Source organism: Hylobates moloch, unplaced genomic scaffold (assembly GCF_009828535.3).
Source record: "Hylobates moloch isolate HMO894 unplaced genomic scaffold, HMol_V3 SCAFFOLD_16, whole genome shotgun sequence".
Taxonomy (NCBI): domain Eukaryota; kingdom Metazoa; phylum Chordata; class Mammalia; order Primates; family Hylobatidae; genus Hylobates; species Hylobates moloch.
The window spans coordinates 66,006,366-66,032,597 of NW_026652291.1; positions in this window are offsets into that span (position 1 = coordinate 66,006,366).

Here is a 26,232-nt window from a genome sequence, read left to right on the forward strand (position 1 = left end):
CACAAAGATTAAATAACTTACTAAGGCTTTGTTTGTTGAATTGAAAAGTCACTATATAGAATATAGAGGAAAGTGGCACCTTGTGTGGAAAGAGGAGAGAAAAAAATTATGAGCTTAGTTTTGGACATGCTGTTAAGATATCCAAACATTTCCAACCACCTTTGAGATGTCTTATGGGTATGTGTTTGGCATACATGATTGTGGTGGCTATTGTTTTGGGGTTGTCAAACTTCTTTTCCCTCTTCTGGTAACACAATGAATTGAAATAATCTAAAGAGCTCATTCCCACACCCAAACATTTTCAAAATGGACATTGATCCAATCAAACCCAATTAGTGTCTTTCCCTGCTAATTTTCCTAATAGAGCCAATAGGGAAGAATGCCTTTTTCCTTCCCTATCATTGGAGCTATAATATCACCACCACAAATCTGCCATGTCCATGTCTGCACCACTTGGAAAAACTCAAAAAGTGAAGGTTCCTAGCATAGATACCCCACTGTAGACCCCAGTAATCCCCAAAGTTGACTGGTTTTGACTGCTATTTCTTTGAGCTTTCAATGTACTTCAGTTTCTTTCCAATAAATCAATAAATTCTCTGAGTGTTAAAATTAATTTATGCTCTACTTCTGTATCTTGCTTGAAAAGTGTCCTAACTAAACATTAAACTCTAGAGTTCCTTCCAGTCTTCAAATGGAAGTTGGCTAGTTGATTTCCAATGACACATTGGCTCTTTGACTTCAGCTGCCTTTGCTCTAGGTGGTTTTGCTGTTTCTCAAATCCAAACCCAATCTCAAAGGAAATAGTTTGATACTAATCAGCTATCTTAGGAAAGAGGAGATCTTTATTTAAAAACAAAACAAAACACTGGCAACATAACTGGATTAATTGTAGAGTCTCTCAGTTGACTATATTCAAAGCAGTTACATTCATTTTATATTCTCATAGATTGGTTATCTTGTTGGCTTACATTCTCCTTAAAATTGAAAAATAATGAAAAAACTACGACACATTAATTGCACTTTATGTTTTATTCTCTTTCATCACTCTTCTCTGTGTGTATGTACATTTATGTTTATAAATATTTAAACTTCAAGCAGATTTCTAGAACTCATTTGACTAAAATTAACTAGCCCTACTTAAATCTTTTCAATTTCTTAAAAAAACCATTTATCTCTAGATTGAAACCACTTTTCTAATTTCTTCTATTTAGTTACAAACTTTTTATTCTATTATGTGTATTGAACTCTGGAACACAATTCAATTGTGCTATAACTTTAACATTGCCAATTTTATCACTCTTACTTTGATTTTTAAAATGTCCTGTTAGTTTTCATACTTCTAATCTTTCTCTTAAATATGTTTTAACTTCATTATAAAACTCTTCTACCATCATGCATGACTGCTCCCTAGTGCATGACCACTGTCTTAGACACTCTCTATATTCATCCAATTCTAATTACTCTTGTTAACACTTTCTTTTCTTTGCCCTAGAGTACATTTTGCTTACTGGACATCTTAGACATTCAGATTGCCATACATGTTATATCTACATATCTATTTTTTTATTTGAATTACATATGGATGGATTTCATTTGAAACATTCTAGACATTATATAAAAATACTTTTTTCTCACTATGAGCATTAAGCCACTTCATTAACGCACACACAAAAAAATTGTTGGATAGGATTTTGTTAAAAGGGGTCAAGAGTGATAATCAGTAAATGCACAAGGAAAAAGGGAGAACAGTGCATTCATAGGCACATTTGTAGCATAGACTTGTGCCATTTGAAAAAAAATAAATAATTCAGAGACTCCTTACAACCCGCCCAATGAAGTCCAAACTTTTAAGCAAGATATTGAGTCATCAATATGATCTTCCCTTCCATCTTGAACTCCACTAAACCTAGTTCCAGTCAGACTTTTTTTTTCGTGTTAGTCCCTTCTCATGCCATTAATAAAGACATACTCAAGACTGGGTAATTTATAAAGTCAAGAGATTTAATTGACTTACAGTTCCACATGGTTGGAGAGGCCTCACAATCATGGCGGAAGACAAAAGAGGAGAAAAGTCACATCTTTCATGGCAGCCGGCAAATAGAGCATGAGCAGGGGAACTCCCCTTTAAAAAACCATCAGATCTTGTGAGACTCATTCAGTATCACGAGAACAGCACGGGAAAGATCTGCCCCCATGATTCAAGTACCTCCCACTGGGTTTCTCCCATGATGTGGGAATTATGGGAGCTGTAATTCAAGAGGAAATTTGGGTGGGGACACAGCCAAACCACACGGCTACTAAAATACACACTATAGTTTCTTGATTCTTTGTCTTTTTAATGCTGTTCCATTTTCCAGAAAATTTCATCATGCTAAACTGTCAAGAGTTTTACTTCAGATATACCTACAAGTTTATCTTTACAGTATTTTGATACTTTCCCTAGGCCCACACATGATTTTTTTTGCAAATTAGAGGTTGAAATGGAGAGTAAGCAAAAGGAGTTAAATTTAAATGCTAATAACATTTGTTGACTTTCTCGTCGAATTAGTCACATTCTGCTTATAGTAAAAATTGGTAAATAAGCTTTTCCTCATATCATAAGGTGTATTCATTATTTTCCTTTCTTTGTTTCCCAAAGATATTTAAGATTATTTACGAAAATGTATGCATTTCATTTCATCTTAGACTTATTTATTATTTTTTTCTCTAAACAAGTGAGAATACTTCAGGGATGATAGTGATAAAGGCACATAATTGATCCTTCCTTTTCCATTGAAATTATCTATAGAATTTTTTTTCCTTTTTTCTTTTCTTTCTTTTTTTCTTTTCTTTTTTTTTTGAAACGGAGTCTCTCACTGTGTCGCCCAGGCTGGAGTGCAATGGTACCATCTCGGCTCACTGCTGCAACCTCCGCCTCTTGGGTTCAAGTGATTCTCCTGCCTCAGCCTCCCAAGTAGCTGGGATTACAGGCATGAGCCACGAAGCCTGGCCCCACAGAATATTAAAGTAGAAGAAAATATATTACAGAGTTGGAATAGGAAAGAGTGCCATCTTCAACACAAATAATTAAAAAATTATTTCAATGTCAACACTTTGGGAGGCTGAGGTGGGTGGTTCATGAGGTTAGGAGATCCAGACCAGCCTGGCTAACACAGTGAAACCCCATATCTACTAAAAATACAAAAAATTAGCAGGGCGTGGGTGCACAAGTCCGTGGTCCCAGGAAGGCTGAGGCAGGAGAATCGCTCAAACCCGGGAGACAGATGTTGCAGTGAGCCGAGATCACGCCACTGCATGCCAGCCTGGGTGACAGAGCAAGACTCCTTCTCAAGAAAAAAAAAAAAGTTATTTCAAATCTAACAATCTAACACACATGGGTCTAGTTACAATGTGATTATTGAGAACCTTTCATATCTTCACTTTCTACAAGTTATCTAATTCATTAGGCTAAGAGTGAGGGCTGCCTTGGGAAAAATAAAATAAAATCCATTGATTAGGAGAAGCAATAGTTGGGGACAGTGGTAACATGCAAATTTCACCTGGATTCTTCTCTGCCCCTGCAAATATGCTCTTATGAAACCAGCAATAAACCTACCTGAGGTCACTTAGCAGCTATCTGCATCAAAAAGACAGCAAAGGGCTACTCACTTGCAGACCTCCAGCATTATATAATGCATAAAGGTAGAGTTAAAAGTGGCAGCGGGCAAAGAGGCAGAAGGAGAGCACACTGTATAGGTTTTGTTTGTTTGTTTGTTTGTTGCTGTTATGTATCAGTAGCACATCGAAAGTCTTGTTCAATATCCACACATGGGTTACCTGAAGGAGAAAGCACAGAGTATGGTGAGTAGTAAAACTAAGGAGGGTGCTGTGAAAAGCCATTTGGTTTCAGAAAGGCCTTGCATTTGGTTTAACGCTTTGTCGTTCCATCTTGAAGACTTTAATTATTTTATCTTGGAATTTATAATTTGTAGGTGAAGTTCAGTGAGACAATATAATACATGACTGAGCAACAGCGGTATGTGCCATATGTGTGTTCATTGCCATTCCTTGCTGCATGGTCACATATAGCATTTCCAATGTCTCATGAACTATATACAGAATTCCAGTGGTCCCATATCACATGAGAGTTTAGCAAGACTCAAAGTTAGCATGAAGTGTTTTGCATCTATGACTGAGTGAGGGCACTGACAGCTCTGAGAAGCTGAGCTTTCCCTCAGAAACAGAATTTGGGTCAAATGAAAGAAGGCAGTGTTTTAAGAAGTAGCTCCTTACTCTTAGGGATGGATTTTGAGGAAAAAACAAGACTAAACAAAAACATGTACCTCCCTATTTTTTCTCTCTAGGTTCTTGGACTGAAATATGCATTTTAGCTTTGTGTGTTTCTAAAATAAACGTTTCTAAAATTTACAATAAAAAAAGCATAATCAAAGAATCCTATCATTTTCTTTCTTACTTATGTAACTTGTCTGTATTAACCAACCACTTTTAATGAAAATGATGGCCTAGAAAGGGAAAGACAGGATAACCCATATCTCCTTTTCCTTTCAGCCCACCTTTATGAGTAAGCCAAAGATAGAGAATGTCATTGGAATCCAAGCACAGCAAAACGTAAAATAAAAACATTTGAGTTGGTTTTATGCAGGTTTTGACTGTAATCCCAAGAACAAAACATACATGCAAGTACTAGCTATGAACTGTGCAGTTTCAGTAATGTTGCACTAGTTAAGTGTACTTGTATTTGTATTTAAAGCTGGTATTGCACAATATGAAGATGAATGGTAAACACTTGTTACCAATTTAATTTTTTAATTTTTGTGTGCTTAGAATGACATTAAATAGTAAATATAAAGCAAAAAGGCTTTTCATTTTCATTGTGCATTTAGCCCTACAAATTACATATCTAGCCTTAGATGGGGGACCATGTAATCTGATTTGGGACAGTAAGATTGATGATAATGTTTGCTAAGAGCCACAAGGAAAAATGTTCCTTTGCTTTCTGAGAGTTTCTAGAAGAGACTCAACTTTTCTCTCCCTGAACATGTAATATAGGAATATTGATAATATTGAGACCATATTAATGGTTAACCTTTGAATGAAGGTGACAGTATGAAGCAAACTGAAGGGCGGGAAACAAACCAGGCCCTTGATGACATCGTTGAATCTTTGAATAAGACCAATAAATACCCACGGAATGGAAGAGTAAATAAGTCAATGAATCTTTATTTGAAACTGAGTAGGGCTTTCTGTCATTTGTTATCTCTTATATGTTCATTTATACAAGACTGAGATGAAAACAGATATATTGGATATAATTTTAAAATGGAACTAAAAATTTTTGAAAATACTTTGAGGAGCTAAAATTATGTAACATAATCAGCAACTACCCTAAAATTGTTAAAAAAATCTACAAGCCAGACAATACAAATCAATAATGTGAACAAACTCAACGTGCTATCTGCAGATGCAAAGAAATAAAATGATGCAAGTTTAAAACAGTGAGAGAGAGGAAAACCAATACAGAGGAAAGAGAATAGAAACCTAGTATATTCATGATGTATTTATTCAGAAGAGATCAGAATACTTAGACTCTAACAATAATCTAAAATATTCTAAACAGAAGAAAAAAAACCTACATTATTTTTTTAAATTTGTCAAATTATAGGAAGAGTTAGTAAAATAGATTAGCATCTGAAATAAACTGGTGATATTTTATATCTCAGGAATAAAGAATTACATAAGCATCAAATCAGAGGAAAACAGATTATCTTTAATGGAAGCAAAATCCAATTAGACTCAGATTTTTTATCTTCAATAATAAATGCAAGAAAGCAAGAGGAAAATGTATGAATAGTTTTGAGGGGATAGATAAGCCATGGTCCAAGATTCTTACACCCAATCAAGTTGAGATTAGTATGTGAAGTCAACAGAAACATATACTGCTATGTATAGGACTCAGAAAACTAACTATCCATAGATTTTCTAAAAGAATTTTTAAAACTACAATTCAGCCAGCCTGAAGATACTCAGTATCTCCAAAGGCCTCTGAGCACTAAGGCTACCCTTCCATTTAAAGCTCAAATAATTATTGTTGGAGACCTAATCCAAATAGCTTGGAAGAAAAGACAATGCTCTCCTAAATACACCTTAATATCTGAAGGATCTGTTTTATTATATTTTTCCCTTTGAACTATAACTCCTGTTTCTCTATACATCTTATGCCATCTCTATACTATATCTACATTCCGCCCCAGATTTTTGTGGTTTGATTTATTTCAAAACAGGGATATAATCAATTTCTTTATTTCCCATGCTAAGGATGTGATAGTATCATAAAGGAACAACAACACCAAAAGGAAAATCTACAACGCACATAGATATCACTTCTGAAATGTCATTGCCCAATTCCAACATAGGACTGGCATCCCAGGCTTGGCCCTATGTTGCTGAGAATCTTCCCATCACAGATATTGACCTGAAATCTCTTCTCACTTTTCAAGTTTCAAATCTCAGCCACTGTCTCACTTCTCATTTGAATCCAGGAAATCAAAATATGAATTAGCAGTGGTTTCGATACCTGAGAAAATCTATTCTTTAGTATTTGTTTATTATTCATTAGTTCCTCCGATCATAAAGCAGTTTATAATTTATTTTTCAACTTTGCCACTCAAAAGTAGCATTTTATCTCCCCTTGCCCTCTTTTGGCCTAGCTACTGTCTCAATTAATTATTTTTCCCAGGCAGTAAAAATATTCTTACCAAGTAGGTATTGATTTGAATTTAGACCTTTAAAAATCACCCCGCCCACACACACATACACACACAACTTGCAGGTTTCTATTTAGACCTTTCAAAAATCATACACACACACACACACACACACACACACAACTTGCACGTTTCTAATGAGATTTCCTTTACTGAGCCCAGTGTTACCACTGGAAGTCTTTGCCAGAGCTCATGTTTAAAACACATCTGCTTTTATAGTCCTCAAAGATTATATGTAACTTTAAAAAATCCCCTATTTAAAAAATTTGGAATTTAAAAAATTCCAAACCTATTTGGAATCCACGTCTGCTTTGATAATGTGATTCAGAGGTGATATTTTCTCTTTTCCCTAATAAACTATAAAAGTAAAGGCTCTTGTTTTTATCTAATATAATAAATTCCAGAAAATGTAAGGTATCACAAATATTTTTGTCATTATAAATAATACTGGGATGAAGATATTTTATTATTTGCATTGATAATTACAGAATACAATTTTAGGCTTGTGGTTATAGAACTGCTAGAAAAAAGGATGCATACTTTTTGGTAGGGAAAAATAAAAGAAGCATGATCCTTATTGGCAAAATACAGAAGATATCAAGAAGCATTATAAATAGAAAACCCAAGATAAGGTGCTAAAATAAAACATATCAGCTATAACAATGAAAGGACAAAGACTTTCATAGAGGGTAAAAATTTAAATCCAGCTCTGGGCCATCTATGTTAATTGTACTATTATTTGTTAAGGGCCATAAACAAACAAAAACAACAAAAAATGAAGGGAATAAATTGTATCAATATGAGAATGATGGCCTAAATAAAAGTATCACACTGCATCTATGTTATAAAATATGAAGCAGTTAAAAATAATTTGGTGTGTTATATATCATGTGCATTCACACATGGAATGCTCTTCAAGACATATTAAGTTAAAAAGTCAAATTACAAAACAATGTGCAAGGTATAATCCCATCTATCAAAAACAAAACTGTATAATGATACATATGAAGATATACATAGGTGGACATATAGGCAGAGTTTTGAGATGATACATTCCATTTGGATAAGAGTGTTTATCTCTAAGGAAGAGACTAGAACAGCATGGGATTCAATGGTGCTTTTACTGAATGTGTATAGATCTTATGTTTTACAGTAAGAATTTATATATTATATTTAACTAATATGTAATTAACATAATTACATTTATTCAAATATTACATAATTTCAAATTTTTAAAATAGGAGCAACGATGCCTATTATTGCTTAAATTGAAAGGCTCATTGTTTTAAAATGCTATTTCTTTTCCAAATTATATTATAAATCTGTGTACTCCCAATCAACAAGTAACACTTTTTTTATGTTACATTTAGATTGTTTGTACTTTTTTACAGTTAAAAATGCCTGTAAATTACTCTCATTGACTCTTGACTCTGCAAAGACAACTTGGTATTGGTTTTTCTAACGTGGAATCTGAAGCTTAATATTAACGAAGTAGGGAATCTTTCTTTGATGCTCAAGCAATAATTTCCTGCATGATTAAATGGAGGAGGTGATTTTTTTTTTCAAACTTACCTATTGTTAGAGACGGAGCTTTCCTCGGTATGCTGGGGAGCATCTTTACCTCTATGGTACAAATTCTGTGCCTTTCACCAGTAGGTGGCTTATTTTGTTTTTAATTCCATCTTTATTGTTTTGAACAATTCAGAATGTATATTCTGTCTTTCCACATTACTTAAAAAATCTTTTGTTTTTATTTAGAGGCAAAATAATAGATTTTTATCCCCCTTAGTGTTTTTTTTAACGTAATGAAATAAAGTATGGGTCTCCCACTCAGTACTTCTAAGAAATATAGGCAATATATTTGAACAGAAACAGACTTGGAGAAGAAGCAGTAGCTCTTACCTTTTTATTAAGTGAGAGGTAGAATGACCATCTGACTGATGAACTGGAAAGAATTAGCCATTCGCTGAGCCACCATATCCAGGGAATGTTCCTCTTCATTAAGTGAAGATATGGACAAGGATGTGAAGCAGCCATGTCTCTCATACATTGCTGGCAGGAATGTAAGATAGTACAGCTACTCTGGAAAAAGTTGGCAAATTCTTAGAAAGTTAAACAAATTCTTCCTATAAGACTCAGTGATCACATTCTTGGGTATTTATCTTAAAGAAGTAAAAACTCAGGGCCACACAAAAACCTGTTTACAAATGTTCATAGAAAGGTTATTTGTAATAGGCAAAAAATGAAAAGAGCCCAAATATCCCTCAATGGGTAATTGGATAACCAAATGGTGGTATATCTATATAATGAAATGCCATTTAACAATAAAAAGGAACAAATTATTATGCACACAAAAACTTTGGTGGACCTCAAGGGCATTATACCGAGTGAAAAACATCTTTCACATCCTCTCTACAATAATTATAGATGTGATTTATTGGCTTTAAAAAATACTTTTTTGTCCTCTTAAAATCAGTGAGACAAGTCCCTCTTTTCTGGAAAATATTAAATAGGCCTTCAACATCATAAATTCCTTGGGAGAAATTGTCCTGGAAGTGCAAAGAAAGCCCTAAAGATTCTAAAACTGTAATTAGACATAAAAAAGCAGTACATGATTATAAATAAAATCGTAATTTCTCCATTTCATCAAACCTGTACCAACAAACAAAGAAAATGGTCATTTCCCAGTATGGCGATTTCTCAAGGATCTAGAACCAGAAATACCATTTGACCCAGCAATCCTGTTACTGGGTGTATACCCAAAGGAATATAAATCATTCTACTATAAAGACACATGCAAAACATCTCTTTATTGCAGTACTATTTACAATAGCAAAGACATGGAACCAACCCAAATGCCCATCAATGATAGACTGGATAAAGAAAATGTGGCACATATATGCCATGGAATACGATGCAGCCATAAAAAAGAATGAGTTCATGTCCCTTCGTTACAGGGACATGGATGAAGCTGGAAACAATCATTCTCAGCAAACTAAGATAGGAACAGAAAACCCATCACTGCATGTTCTCACTCATAAGTGGGACTTGAACAATGAGAACACATGGACACAGGGAAGGGAACATCACACACCAGGGCCTGTCAGGGGGTTGGGGGAAAGGGGAGGGACAGCATTAGGACAAATACCTAATACATGTGGGGCTTAAAATCTAGATGATGGTTTGTTAGGAGCAGCAAACCACCATGACACATGTATACCTATGTAACAAACCTGCACGTTCAGCACATGTATCCCAGAACTTGAAGTAAAAGAATAAAAAAAAAAAAAAAGTCATTTCCAATGTTTTCCCCAAGCAGTAGATTACAAAACTAACTACATCAGCTGACTCCACCCCAGCTATTATAGTTCAGGAGGTTTTGGGTTGAGACTGGAGATCTAATTTTTTCTCTTTTTCTCTAATGATGTTTCAACTATCCATCTCTCTATTGCAATCAGTACAAATACGATCAATACAAATGGCCAATCATTACTGATTTGATCATCTCACTGCCTGGCTATTTTTTTCTCTCTTGTCTTTGTTTACCTTGTGTGGTATTATTTCTCATCACTTGGAAAATTTTTAGTTATTGATTCTTTTAGGAAGCTTCTCTGGTCACTCTTTTATGGGTACTTTGTCTCTATTCACATAGTAGCCTAATATTTCCTTAATTATCATAGTATATTAAATTTTTCAGTTTACAAGTGTATTTTCTCCACTAAATTGTAAACTTTATAAAGGAAGATATAATGTTATTTGAGTTCACTAATGTATTCCTAGGGCTTTTCATGATATCTGATATAGCTATTTAATCATTATTTGTTAAACAAATGGACGATTTTCCTAACCCACTTCACTACTCTGATTTCTCAACTGAGAAATGCAGTTGTAAAGTAATCAAAAGATATTAAAAATAGACTAGGCTATGAGAAGACAAGTAACATTGCTTCATTGCATCAAATTTGGAATGTTTAACATATGTATTCTTTCTTTAGCCCTTCCTATATGGGCTATATATGTCCCAATAAGAAAGAAAATACTAGAGTCCTCATCTTGGTAATTAAAATAACTGAAATTTCCTGAGGTAGAATGTTATATCTTCATTCATGCTGCCACAGTAAGAACTTGGAAAGTTGAAAGGTTGACTATCATGGAAGTCAAAAATGGCTCTCTTACATGGCAACAGATGCTGGATGTTGTCTGAAGGCTTAGCTGGACTATTAACTAGAGGGTCTACGTGGCTGTCTCTTTTCAGTATTTCATGTTGCTCCTATGTACTTTTAAAAATGAAAAGATGTGAAGTCTTCGCCCATGCCTATGTCTTGAATGGTATTGCCTAGGTTTTATTCTAGAGTTTTTATGCTTTTAGGTCTCATGTTTAAGTCTTTAACCCACCTTGAGTTAATTTTTGTATAAGGTGTAAGGAAGGGGTGCAGTTTCAATTTACTGCATATGGCTAGCCAGTTTTCCAAATACCATTTATTAAAATAGGGAATCTTTTCCTCATTGCTTGTATTTGTCAGGTTTGTCAAAGATCCAATGGTTGTAGATGTGTGGCGTTATTTCTGAGGCCTCTGTTCTGTCTCATTGGTCTATATATCTGTTTTGGTGCCAGTACCATACTGTTTTGGTTACTGTAGCCTTGTTTTATAGTTTGAAGTCAGGAAGCATGATGCCTTCAGCATTGTTATTTTTGCTTAGTATTGTCTTGGCTATATTGGCTCTTTTTTTGTTCCATATGAAATTTAAAGTAGTTTTTTCTAATTCTGTGAAGAAAGTCAATGGTAGCTTGATGGGGATAGCATTGAGTCTATAAATTACTTTGGGCAGTATTTTCACAGTATTGATTCTTCCTATCCATTAGCATGGAATGTTTTTTCATTTGTTTGTGTCCTCTCTTATTTCCTTGAGCAGTGGTTTGCAGTTCTCTTTGAAGAGGCCCTTCACATCCCTTGTAAGTTGGATTCCTAGGTATTTTATTCTCTTTGTAGCAATTGTGAATGGGAGTTCACTCATGATTTGGCTCTCTGTCTATTATTGGTGTATAGAAATGCTTGTAATTTTTGCACATTGATTTTGTATCCTGAGACATTGCTGAAGTTGCTTGTCAGTTTAAGGAGATTTTGGGCTGAGACAATGGGGTTGTCTAAATATACAATCATGTCATCTGCAACAGAGGCAATTTGACTTCCTCTCTTCCTATTTGAATACTCTTTATTTCTTTCTCTTGCCTGATTGCCCTGGCCTGATCTTCTGATACTACGTTGAATAGGAGTGGTGAGAGAGGGCATCCTTGTCTTGTGCTGGTTTTCAAAGGGAATGCTTTCCAGTTGTTGCCCATTCAGTATGATATTGGCTGTGGGTTTGTCATAAATAGCTCTTATTCTTTTGAGATACATTTCATCTATATCTAGTTTATTGAGAGTTTTTAGCATGAAGGGATGTTGAATTTTATCAAAGGCTTTTTCTGCATCTATTGAGATAATCACATGGTTTTTGTCATTGGTTCTGTTTATATGCTGGATTACATTTATTGATTTACGTATGTTGAACCAGCCTTGCATCCCAGGGATGAAGCCAAATTGACTGTCGTGGATAAGCTTTTTAATATGCTGCTGGATTCAGTATGCAGTATTTTATTAAGGATTTCACATTGATGTTCATCAGGGATATCGGCCTGAAATTTTCTTTTTTTTGTTGTGTCTCTGCCAGGTTTTGGTATCAGGATGATGCTGGCCTCATAAAATGAGTTAGGGAGGATTCCCTCTTTTCCTATAGTTTGGAATAGTTTCAGAAGGAATGGTACCAGCTCCTCTTTATACCTCTGGTAGAATTCGGCTGTGAATCTGTCTGGTCCTGGGCCTTTTTTTTGGTTGGTAGGCTATTAATTACTGCCTCAATTTCAGAACTTGTTATTGGTCTATTCAGGGATTTGACTTCTTCCTGGCTTAGTCTTGGGAGGGGTGTGTGTCCAGGAATTTATCCATTTCTTCTAGATTTTCTAGTTTATTTGTGTAGAGGTGTTTACAGTATTCTTCCATGGTAGTTTGTATTTCTTGGGATTGATGGTTATATCCCCAAGACTTCATGACTAAAACACCAAAAGCAATGGCAACAAAAGCCAAAATTGACAAATGGGATCCAATTAAACTAGAGGTTCTGCACAGTAAAAGATTCTAATATCGAGTGAACAGGCAACCTACAGAATGGGAGAAAATTTTTGTAATCTATCCATCTGACAGAGGGCTAATATCCAGAATCTACAAGGAACCCAAACAAATTTACGAGAAAAAAACAACCCCATCAATAGGGGGCAAATGATATGAACAGACACTTTTCAAAAGAAGACATTTATGCAGCCAACAAACATATGAAAAAAAAAAAAAAAAGCTCATCATCACTGGTCATTGGAGAAATGCAAACCAAAACCACAATGAGATACCATCTCATACCAGTTAGAATGTCGATCATTAAAAAGTCAGGAAACAACAGATGCTGGAGAGGATGTGCAGAAATAGGAAAGCTTTTACACTGTTGGTGGGAATGTAAATTAGTTCAACCATTGTGGAAAACAGTGTGGTGATTCCTCAAGGAACTAGAACCAGAAATATCATTTGATCCAGCAATCCCATTACTGGGTATATACCCAAAGGATTATAAATCGAGTATAAAGACACATGCACACATATGTTTATTGCAGCACTATTCACAATAGCAAAGACTTGAAACTAACCCAAATGCCCATCAGTGATAGACTGGATAAGAAAATGTGGGACATATACACCATGGAATACTAGGCAGCCATAAAAAGGATGAGTTCATGTCCTTTGCAGGAACATGGATGAAACTGGAAACCATCATTCTCAGCAAACTAAGACAGGAACAAAAAACCAAACACCACATGTTCTCACTCATAAGTGGGAGTTGAACAATGAGAACACATGGACACAGGGAGGGGAACATCACACACTGGGGCCTGTTGGGGGGTGGGGACCTAGGGTAGGGATAGCATTAGAGAAATACCTAATGTAGATGACAGGTCGATGGGTGCAGCAAACCACCATGGGAAGTGTATACCTATGTAACAAACCTGCACGTTCTGCACATGTGTCCCAAAGCTTGAAGTATAATAAAAAAATGGAAAGAGAGCCTCCTTTTTTTCTAAGAATTTTATCAGTGCATAGAATATTGTACTAAAAAGAAAAGTCATCTGACTCCATGTATTCTAGACAGAAGTGTTGCAATTTATATTGCTACCAACAAATTACCCAAAATTAGCAGCTTAAAACAATGATTTCATTTTGCTTTCAATTTCATCTTAAATTCAGGAAAAACTCAGCTAGACAGTGCTTGCTTAGATTCTTGCATGCTATTAAAGACAAACGTTGGTTGGAACTTCAGTCATCTGAAAGGCTGAACTGGCTTGGAAATAAAAAATGGCCAACTCACATGATAGCTGACACTGGCAGTCAGCTGGAAGATCAGCTGGACCGTCAACAGGAATATCTACCTGATGCTTTCCAATCTCAGAGTAACTGAAATTCCAACAAGGTAGCTCAGGGCTCGAAGCACAATTGCTCTGGGAACCTAGGTGAAAGCTGTATCACCTTTTCTAATCTAGCCTTGAAAGTCAAGAAGCATCATTTCTGCTATCTTTTAGGTATGAGCTCATCTAGCTATAATGGAAGGGGACATAGATTCCACCTTTTGATGAGAAAAGTGCCAAGATTGCCTTGTAGGAAAGCATGTATCATAGGAGGTATTTTTAGTCACGTTGGAAAATATGACCTACCACAGACCATTATCTGGCCTCATCAAGTCACATATTTCTCACATGTCATATGTGAATGAAGGCACTTTTTACTTCTTTTCCCATCTGGATGTCTTTTATTTCTTTTCTTAGGCTCAACTGGCTAGAGTGAAGAGTACAATGTTGAATAGAAGTGATGAGAGTGATACACTGGCCTTGTTCCTAATTTAGGGGGAAGAGTAGTCATTCATTCATCATGTATGATGGATGTCCACTATTAGGTGGAAGAAGTCTCTTTCTATTCCTGGTTTGCTGAAAGATTTTGTTGCTGTTTTTTAAATCAGAAATGGATATTGATTTTGTCAAATCCTTTTTCTGATTCTTTTAAGATTATCATATAGTTTTGCTTTTTTACTGTTTAATGTAGTTAACTGCATTAATTGATTTTCAAGTCACTTATATTCCTGAGATAAACCCCATTTGGTCATTTATTATCCCTTATGTGTCCTGTTGGATTCCATTTGCTAAGATTTTAAATTCTTTTTATGTGTATGTTCATGAAGGACATGGGAATGTAGCTTGACATGGGAATGTAGCTTGCTTTCCTGTGATAAATTTCTTCATTTTTGATATTAGCATAATGTTGGCACATAGAATTAGATTGGAAGTATTTATTTCTCTTATTTTCCAGAAGCATTTGTATAGAATGGGTATTATTTCTTCCTTCCTTGGCAGAACCCAAAAGTAAAGCCATTTGTTCCTGGCTTCTATTTTATTTATTTATTTTGAAGGTATGGAACTAGAAGATTAATTTTTAAAGATAGATATAGGTCTACTTGGGTTACATATTTCTTCTTGAAGGAACTTTGTTAGTGTGTCTTTAAGGCAATCTGTTCATTCCATACAAGTTTGTAAATTTATTGGCGTAAAGTTTTGTTAATAATATCCTCTTATTATTCTTTTAATATCTACAGTTATATATGTTACCTTTCTCATTCTTGATATTGGTAATTTATGGCTTTTGTCTTTCTTCCTGATTAGTTATTTTTCATGATAAATAATTTTATTGATCACCTCAGTAAAGCAACATTAGATCTCATTCATTTTCCATTGTCTTCTGTGTTTTCTATTTCTTTTACTTCATCTCTTATTTTTTAAAATTTTCTTTCTTCTGCTTATTTGGAGGTTAATTTCCTCTTCTTTTTCCAGTTTCAAAAAGTGAAATTTAGGTAATGAGCTTTAGACAATTCTTTTCTTCTGAGTACTGCTTTAACTGCATCCCACCAATTCTGACATGTTGTTTTCATTTTCATTTCGTTCAAAATATCTTCTAGCTTTTTCTTTGACCAATGCGTTATTTAGAAGTGCTTTATATAGTTTCCAAATATTTGGGAATTTTCTAAATATCTGTGTCTTATTGATTTCTAATTTCATAACATTATGGTCACAGAATATACTTTGTATAATCTGACTCCTCTTAAATGTATTGAGACCTACTTCATGACCCAGAATATGAACAATCTTAGTAAATGCTCCATGAGTACTTGAAAAATTCTTCTTTGTTGGGTGTAGTGTTTTATAAACACCAATTAGTTCTGGTTGGTTGACAGCATTGTTCAAGCATTCTTTATACTTGATTTCCATCTACTTCTTATAGCAATTGAGAGAGTTATTAAATTCCTGATTGTAATTGTGGATTTGTCTATTTCATTTTGAATTCTATTAGGTATGACTTCATGCATTTCAAAACTCAGTTGTTAGGTACAGAGACTATAGGTTGTTATCTCAATAAATTAATCATTTTACCATTACAAAATGACTATCTTTGCCCCTGTTCCATATTCTGACATCTGTCTTGACTAATACTAATACAGTCACTTCAGCTTTACTTTGTTTAGTAGTCATATAGCATATATTTCCTATATTTTCTCTTTTTTTTCTACTGTTTGTGTCTTTATATTTAAAGTGAGTTTTTGGACTGGTGCAGTGGCTCATGCTTATAATCCCAGCACTTTGGGAGGCAAAGGCAGGTGGATCACTTAAGTGTAGGAGTTTGAGACCAGCCTGGCCAACAGGGGGAAACCCCATCTCTAGTAAAAATACAAAAGTTAGCCGGGCATGGTAGTGCATGCCTTTAGTCCCAGCACTCAGGAGGCTAAGGCAGGAGAGTCACTTGAACCTGGGAGGCGGAGGTTGCAGTGAGCTGAGATTGCACCACTGCACTCAAGCCTGAGTGACACAGCAAGACTGTCTCAATAAACAAATAAATAAATAAATAAATAAATAAATAAATAAATAAATAAATAAAAAATAAATAAATAAATAAATAAATAAATAAATAAATAAATAAATAAATAAATACAGGCAAGTTTTTTGTAAGTAACTGGTAGCCCGGTCTTGTTTTTCAATCCATTCTGACAATTTTTACTTTTTACTTAGTATGTTTAAACTATATATTTAGTGTTGTTAACGATCTTCTTCGTTTAAATTTACCTTCTTACCAAGCATATTCTTTTTGTTCTCTCTCTTCTTTGTTTCCTTTTGGTTTAAAAATTATTGTATTGTTCCATTTTATCTACTTCATTTGCTTATTAGCTACAACCCATTGTTTCATTTTTAAGTGGTGGCTTCAGTGTTTATAACATTTCATAAAAGGGTGGAATATTAGCTGGGCCTTCAAGGGTGAACAAGATTCTGATGGCTAGACAGGATATAGACATTGTTAGCAAAAGGAATTTTATGAAAACAAAATAAAACATTTTTGTGTGTAGAGCAATTTGAGAGCTAGAACGTCTTTATATAGGAGTGGTGAGAAATTCAACTTGAAAAGGCAAGCACTTGATCTGAGAACATACTTTAAAATAAACTAAGGAGAATATTTTATACTTTAACTTACAGCCAGTGGAGAATCATGGAAAATAAAATGGTTGAAAGAGAACTTCCTAAAGTTTAATTTGACAGCTATTACATATTGGACTAGAGTAGAAAAAGAATAGAGGCAGAAAAAATACCTTAGAATTTGAGGATTATTGAAGACCTCAAAAATTGCAGTTTAAGATTTTTCATTTAGGGATGAAGAAATTGAAGTCAAGAGAAGTCACAGAGCTTGTGTGATGTAGCTTCAGTAAAACCCAGGTCTCCTGCCTTCTAAGCTAGTGTTTCATCTGCAGCTCTGTTTTATTGTTAAAAGGCTACTGTGACAGGCTAAGCAGGAAGTGATAAGACTCTAAAGGAGGAGATAACCATTGGACTGAAGAAAATAAACCTAAGTGTCAGAGTGCAGAGTAACAGCGGCCTTGAGGGAGATATTATTTATATAAGCTAGTCACAGAAGGCCTCATTTAGGTAATATGCTTGAACAGAATTATGATGTTAGTGACAGGTGTCATGTGAAAACTAGAGGAAGAAAGTTCAAAGCGGGATATACAGCAGTTCCAAATCCTTGAGACAGAAATGAGCATGAGGGCTGTGATGCCTTAGCTTGTAAGGAAAGGTAACATGGCACAAGGTGAGGTCCGTAGGCACAAGCCAGGTCATGGGGAATCTCCTGGGGCTTTGCAAGCCACATGAAGGAGCTTGCAGTTTAAGTGTAATGCAAAGTAACTGGAAGGCTTTGCTCAGGATTGTGACATGAAAGATACACTTTTTACAAAGATCACTTTTACTATCTATGGAGAACTCACTATGGAGAGACCAAGGCTGGAAAGATCAATAGTCTCTAAGATACTGCAATAACACAGCAGAAATGATCAGTACTTGGGATAGTGTGATAATAACAGAGCTGGCAGGAAGTTGTTCCAGGTGTATTTTGCAACTAGCACAACTGGGTGAGTGGTATGTCATTTACTGGCATAAGCATGGTATGGATGGGAAGAAAGAATTCTGTATGGTCATAATAATTTTGAGAGGACTGTCCTTGATCTGAAACCCTTGAGACAACATGTGAATAGGAATCAGATTTTTTTCAGAATTTAGGATGGTAATATTATTCATGTAATTCATATCACATACCATCCCTAACAGAGTCTGGGACACTATGTCTTAATCCCTTCATCAAGCACATTAAAATCTGCCGCAGAAATACTCATCCTTAAATGGGATGAATTAAGATAATAAATAGCTCAAATCAGTTCAAGTCAGATTCTAACCTAAAAGAAGTTCAGGGAAAAGCTTTTTGGATTTCAGAATTACAAATAAGGGTTGTAAATTCATATTTAAACCTGTAAGAGTTTTTTTTGGGGGGAGCAGGAAAATAATATGTGTGAAGTGTTTCTCAACGTTTTAAAAGCATAGCATGCTAAAGGAAAAATGATTGTTTTGTTGATCCCATCCTCCCTTTGGGTGAATCTGGACAGACTATAACCTACTGGAGGCACATTGTTTAAAAAATTCTAATAAAGAGAAAGAGGTGGGCATGGTGGCTCACACCTATAATCCCAGCACTTTAGGAATCCAAGGTAGGAGTATTGTTTGAGCCCAGGAATTCAAGGCTGCAGTGAGCTATGATTGCATCACTGCACTTCGGCCTAGGTGACACAGCAAGACCATGTCCCCAATAAAATGAGAGAGAGAGAAAGAAAGAGACTGCAAGATTTTCATCATAAATTATTAGTGGAAGACTATTGGTACCATTTCATGAAATAATTGGAATCTGAAGGCAGGGTTGTTGAAGAGAGGTAATGGAAACGGTAGTGTCTTCTGTTTTGACTCCTATAGTAGTTAACAATTTATTTTCTGCGCAAAGAGCCAGATAATAAATATTGTAGGGATGCAGACCATACAGACTGCAGCAACTACTCAAATTTGCCACTGTAGTGCAAAAGCAGCCATAGACAATACCTAAGGGAATGATCATGGCTGGGTTCCAATAAAACTTTGTGGACACAGATTTGAATATCCTACAATTTTCACATGCAAGAAAATATTAATCTTTTTTGATTTTTTTAGACGCTTAAAATGTCTAATTCATTCTTAGCTCAAGGCCATGCAAAAACAAGTGGTGGGTCAGATTTGGCTCATGTCAGATTTGTCTCATGTCAGATTTGGCTTCAGTATGTTTGCTGACTCCTGCACTGGAATGGCAAGTTAATCCCTTCATAAAAGAAATGTCCATACCCTGAGGAATGGAGGTAGTATCAGAATCAGAGGCAGAAAGATTATGAAGAGAGAAAGATAACAGAAAGGAATGAAGTCAAGTACAAGAATTCTTTGCAGATACATATTGTTCTCCCTATAAAACAGTAACTTAGAACATTAAAATGAGGTTTCTGTAGAACCATACCTTTCTATTGCTTCCTAGACATCTCAACCTCTGCTCTGAGAAACACTTTGTCATGAGCTCCAGGAATCTGCCAACTTATCCTGTGTGATTTGAAGACTAAATATTATAGTTAGCTTCATATTTCCTTTCAGCAACCTCTTAGCTATCAGAATCAACTAGAGATAGTTCTAAAAGCTGTTAAGTCTTAGCTTTCAAAGTTTGAAAGGATCTTTTTATTTTTCACGAAACCTAGACCTTCAGCATCCTGATATTTGTAAGTCAGATATTAAAGTAGAATTTTCTTTTAATTTTAATTAATGTGCTTCTCTTTATATAATTCCTCAATTCTCCTATAGTCTTTTTTTCCCTGCTACTTTTTTGGAAAGGAAATCTAAGGGAGAAAAAAAATTAGTTGAAGAAAAAAGATTTGGAGTGTTGTATCTAGCAGGTGGTAGAGAGTAAAGAGACCAAAATTACCAGAATCTTCTCTTTCTATCTTTGCCCCCTACCACGTTGTCTTACGGTAAAGTCTAACACATTAAATTGAAGATGAAATGCTTTGACCTTTAGGCATAATGGAGCAATGTATTCAGGTTTTTCAAATTAACAGCTATGCTCATGACCCTAGAGGGTTTTTAAACACTATTAAGTCAATTTTTTAGAAATACTATACAAGTATTTAAAATTTGGTGTGTGCTGTGTGATATTTCTGGTTCTTTTCACACTTAAAACTCTCGTTGAGAATAAAACAGTTTTCTGCATTAAACTGTAACATGATTTGGCATTTATATATCCTGTAGGAGAGAGTGAAACACTACCTGTTTTAAATTGTGATTTCTAGGAGGGTTTCTGGATTTAGTAAAACCTCAGATACCAAAAAATAAATAAATAAATAAGGATTTTGAAATTGCTTTGCCAAGGCTAAGATTCATATGTCTATTTTTACTCAACACCAAATAAAGGTACCATTTCTAATCCAAGAACTTCTCTCTGCTGTCTTCCATCACGCTGACATTTTCCACAGGCATTTCTCATGTTTTTTATTTCTTGTTTTCCTTAATAGGATAAGGAAATTTCTTTTGCAAAGAAAGTGTTTAAAATGCTAAATTATGGTTAATTTTTGCTATCCTGCAAGTTGTCAAAGGTGCATTGACTATTTTCAAAGCTTTGTTTTACTTGTCACCTTTGATTAAGAATATAAATAATGTAAATGACGAGTTGATGGGTACAGCAAACCAACATGGCACATGTATACCTAGGTAACAAACCTGCACATTGTGCACATGTATCCTAGAACTTAATGTATAATAATAAAAAAAGAATATAAATAATCCAAAACCTCAAGAAAGAAAATTTAGATAATATTTGTGTTATTGCAGAATGAAGCAGAGTCTGCATGCAACATAAAATAGAAATTTCCAGCACTCTAAGAGATTTTCGTTGCCCTTCCTGTGTAGTTGGATTAAGAATAGTTTAGTCAAAAGGTTTACTTTTCCCATGGCTATAATATGGTGAGGGATAGTATGATTTCTGTAAGTGCTAAGTTTAATTATTTCAGGATATTTTATACATGCTAATTCAACTCCAAATTAAAGTAACTCATCTCATTGTGTATTCAACCACATGAGGTCAAATTATATCTTTCACGATTATTTTGCAGGCATAGGTTTTTGCTTTCAAAGATAATTTACTTAGTTTCAAAACATAAAACAATCTTCCAGGTACATGATTACTATGAAAACAAGGTTTTAAAATATTTGATTTCAGAAGTTCAAGAAGGCAAAAAGGATTTATTTTTGCTTTATATTTGTTTTGTTTTTCCCCAAATTATGCCAAAAACATTTTCTGATATTTCAATAAATGTCATTTCTGATATTTCATATATTCCTTTAACATCTGTGGCCCACCAACCTTTACCCTACTCTTTTTCATGAAGCAAAAGCAAGAGGAATTCTTACTTTATGCGTAACATATACTTTACCCTGTGAAAATCCCAACTGAAGGATGATGCTAAAGCTAATAGCTTTGAAAGTTTAGGAGAAAATGATTAGAAACTGATATGAGCAAAACTAACAATATGTGGCCAATAAATTAGGATAAAATAACCAGATATATCCATGCTTATTCTGCAGAACATAATCTCCTAACATTTGTAAAAACACCTAAGCACTTTGCAAAAACACCCAAGCCTTATTCTGGGATTACATGACATGCCTGCATTTTACCACTAGTTTATAAAGGGCTGTTGGTTCTATCATTTTCCCAGTAGGATTAATTTTTTAAATTCTTGATAACTGGTCTATTATTTCTACATATCCCACCATAACCCTAAAAGGAAACATAGAGGTAAAGGTTACAAAAATGTTTTATCTGCCACACCATGAAATCTGTTCTACTTGCAAGTGAAAAGTCTCCTGTAGAACCCTTTCTTGCCATCAAGAATCCAAATTAGCAACAGCTTGCAATGATAATCAGTTCATTTCAGTGTACTCAAAATGGGCTCATTATTATTAATTTTTGCCAACTCCCAAGCAATTCATGAACCATTTTTAGATTTTCAAAAAGCAGTTCATGAATCAGACAAAAAAAATTTAAAAGGAACCCATCCCACAATGAGATGATGACTCAGAGTCCTTTGCTGTAGCTGTGTCAACTGCCGAGCATCTGAAATCTGATGAGGATGGGGTTGATGGAGAAAAGGCCATGATGAGCATGAAACAATGTGTTGAATTTACATGTTAAAACTTCTTGTTGGTTTTGGCAATTTTGCTGAAGATTATTGAGAAATCCATAACATCTGGATGTGGGGGAGAAGCTCCACTAAAATGATGAAGTTTATATTGGTCGACAAGACTATAAATGGAAAAGAAAGTAGTTTCTTAACACAGCTGTTTCCAATTTTGTTAACATTTTAGTCCAAATTCATTTGAAAAAAAAAGAAATAACATAAAACTCTTATGTGTGAGATATACTCTACAAGTCTGACTTGATGTACACATGCTGAAGACATTCTTGACTCTAGCATATCTAGAGAATGGACAAATGAGCCCTTAGTCCTAAGTCTAGGCCCTATCCGTCTTGGAAATACATACCAGTGTAAGGCATTTAGCCATGGAATCTGGATTTCAAAGTCAAGTAATCCTTTTAGGTTAATTTGTTTTTAAGTGAAATAAAACCATTAGACTCCTGGCACTGTCTTATGTTGCAGTACATGTCATATCTCTTGTGCCTTAGAAAACGATTTAATTTAATGGGTAGTTCATTGATTCAACCTCAAAGGAACTAAATTCTCTCTGTTCTTTCCACTGACTTGGTGACTTTATATTCATCTATTCTTTCTGTACTTTATTTTCTCCTTCTGCAAGGTGGGCAATATGCAATAAGATTAAGAAAATATATGCAAACATGTTTTCTTGTGCTCTCGAAGGAACACTGAATAAATCAGATACGTTAATATACCTATATTTGTGCATATACATACACATGTACAGATATGCATATACATACACATAGAAACATACAGATACATGTATGTATTCATTTCCATCAATGTCATTTTGGCTTCAAATTTCTCATTTTTCTGTTGTTAGTCTTCTGATATCTTTTTAAAAAATATTTTACCAGGAAAACTGGCAAACAGTTGAAAATTCCCTATTCTATTTTTTTGCCTCCTTTTTCCTTCTTTTCCTTTCCTTTCACTTTTCCTCTGCTGCAGCCCTCAAATTTTTTCTGTTTTCCTGCACAAAGAACAAAAGTGAAATAAGAACCTCAGAGATAATAGGCTCCACTCTTGTTTTCCTTTTATGGATCTCTGAAGTCATTATGCAGCTGAGTAAAGTGGGAACAGCAAATTTTGGCTAAAGATGACTCTTAAATATTGATGACAATTACAAGTTACTTTCAATGCTTTTATTTTCAGAATTCAAGATTTGGTAAAGGCATGAGCATACTGATATCAGATAGATTTGTTAGTTCTCTTTGATGTAAGTCAAGTCTGGGACAGCAAGATGTTTTAAAGATCATCAACAATATGATCAATACAGATTGCCAAAATCAATTCTGGAGTCTGACTGCCTGCTGTGAGCAGTTGTCATAATGTTCTTTGAGAAAATTGGCAAGAAATGATGACGATTCTGTCAACAGACATCCATCAATAGAAAATAATCCCCTTGCAGACATATTACACTCCTTTTGCCTTTTCTTTGCAAATAAGTCATAAATAAGGAAATCCTGGTTAAACCTTTGTGATTAACTGACTTAATGTAATATCTTAACTAAGATATTTCTTTGTTTTGAATAAAGATATTAAATGAAAGTTTGCATTTCTCAATTTATAAGGTACTTCAGACTTCAGAAATAGTACCAGTACCCACCACATGAAATTTATTCCGCACCTCCAGAAGTGATTTTCAAACTTGGTGGTCTCTTTTCCATAGCTTATCAATGGCCTTTGGTGAGGGTCATTTTTTATTTCACAGGTTTACCACTTTGAGGAAGCTGGATATTTGTTTGACTGTAGCATTTTTGGCTTTACAGTTTTCCACCTAGGACCCAAAGATGCTGAGAATCCATGGATTCTGTGGATGATTTTCATGATGTCTGTGAAATTTTAAAAATTGAATAAAATTATTTCTGTATGTGGACACGTTTATATTGTTGATGGAAACAGGAATTCTAACAATTGTCTGATTTACCAAGAAGTCTATGAATTTTTTTTTTTTAAAAAGGAACAATGGAGGAAGGAAAGAAGGAAAAATTGACCTAAAAATAATTTGTAAAAACTGGTTAACTTAACCCTACCTAGATATTTACTTATTTAAAAAGTAAATACTTATTAAGTGCCTATGATGTGCCATCAATGAAATATAACAATAACAAAAAAGCACCACCCTTTAAAATCTTACATTCAAGTGACAGGAGAAAGATAATAAAGCATGTTAAGTGTTAGCTGATACAGACCTAACTCATAACCCTCCAATAACTTTATTCACTTTACAATTATGGTCTTACAAAACAGTTTTATAAACTTGCTATCCACAGAAAAAGGCTTTCAATTTTTCAAATATCTTCTAATATCCTGTAACATTTCTATAACCATAGGATCAATGCCTTGTTTTAAAGCATGACCCCTTATCCTGGGTACTGTTGACATCAGAGCCAGACAATTCTTTGTTATTAGTAGTTGTCCTGGGCATCTGTTTAGCAGCACCTCTGGCCTCTACCCACTAGAAGACAGTAGTGCCTACCCCAACCCAAGTTGTGACAACCAAATATGTCTCCAGAAATTGCCAAATGTCTCCTGCGATACAAAATTCTCCCAGTTGAGAAGCACTATTCTGAAGGCTGCATCTGTTAGTAGTTCAATGGTAATGTGGGTGGTGATGAATCCATGTTTTTATTGTTATAAAGCAGAAATTCACATTGTCCCAAAGATAATTGAATAATGAGATAGTCAAATTTGAAATTCACCAGTCTACAAAATATCTGCTAAAGAACCATACCTTGTCCTTGAAGGGAATTTTTGACTCTTCTTCTTCCTCTCTCTTTTCCCTTTTATTTCTTGTTTGCTCACTTATCTTTTGTTTTAATTTCACATCTAGGCTAATAGAGAGGGCCAATTCATAGACATTCTCTTACACAAATTTTGGTTTGAAATAATAAAATCTAGCTCTGAAAAATCTAATACTGGAGGTATTTACCTAAAGGAAAGATGTGTAAGTAGACTCTAGAAATGCAAGAATAATAGCTAAAAAAAACCTTAAAGAACTAAAGATGGATATAGATTTGTTGATATTTTTAATTCATTGAAAATCAAAATTCATAGTTATTTCAGAAATTCTGAATTTGGCAGTATTGGCCTCTTTTTACTGTGTTACTCTTATCCCTATAATAGTAGCACCTCAAGCTCAGTTTCTTTTAAAAGAGATGGAATATTAAACTAAGCAGAGGAAAATGAAGAGAGTCAATTTAATTAGGAAGTTTAAAGATGAGAAACAAGAGGAAGGAAGGCAAATATGACAGAAGATGAGAAAAAGAGGATGCAAAATGGAAATAAAGTAGTTGAGAAGATTTCTGAAACATATGACATATGTTTATTTTGATGATTTTATCCTGGGTTTGCATTCTCTATTAATCACACTTTCCACTCTTTAGTTTCTCCTTCAGTTCTGCTGCCTACCTAACCTCTGAATGCATTATAGAGTTCTTGTGCAAGTTTCATATTTGTTATCTTACTTATGTTCATAGCAATTTTCTGCTCAAGTCGAGTTTTCCATTTGTAGCTGGGTATTATGTGGCAGGGGGTGGACCAAATAAGCAAATAATTCTCCGAGATTCCCTGATGTTGTCTCCTATTTCTGGGCCTTCTATACAGAACCCATGGTATGGGGAAGGTAAAGGGACATAAAGTCTGAGGTGAAAATATTGTTCTAATACTTCTCTTTGTTTTAGTTAATCTT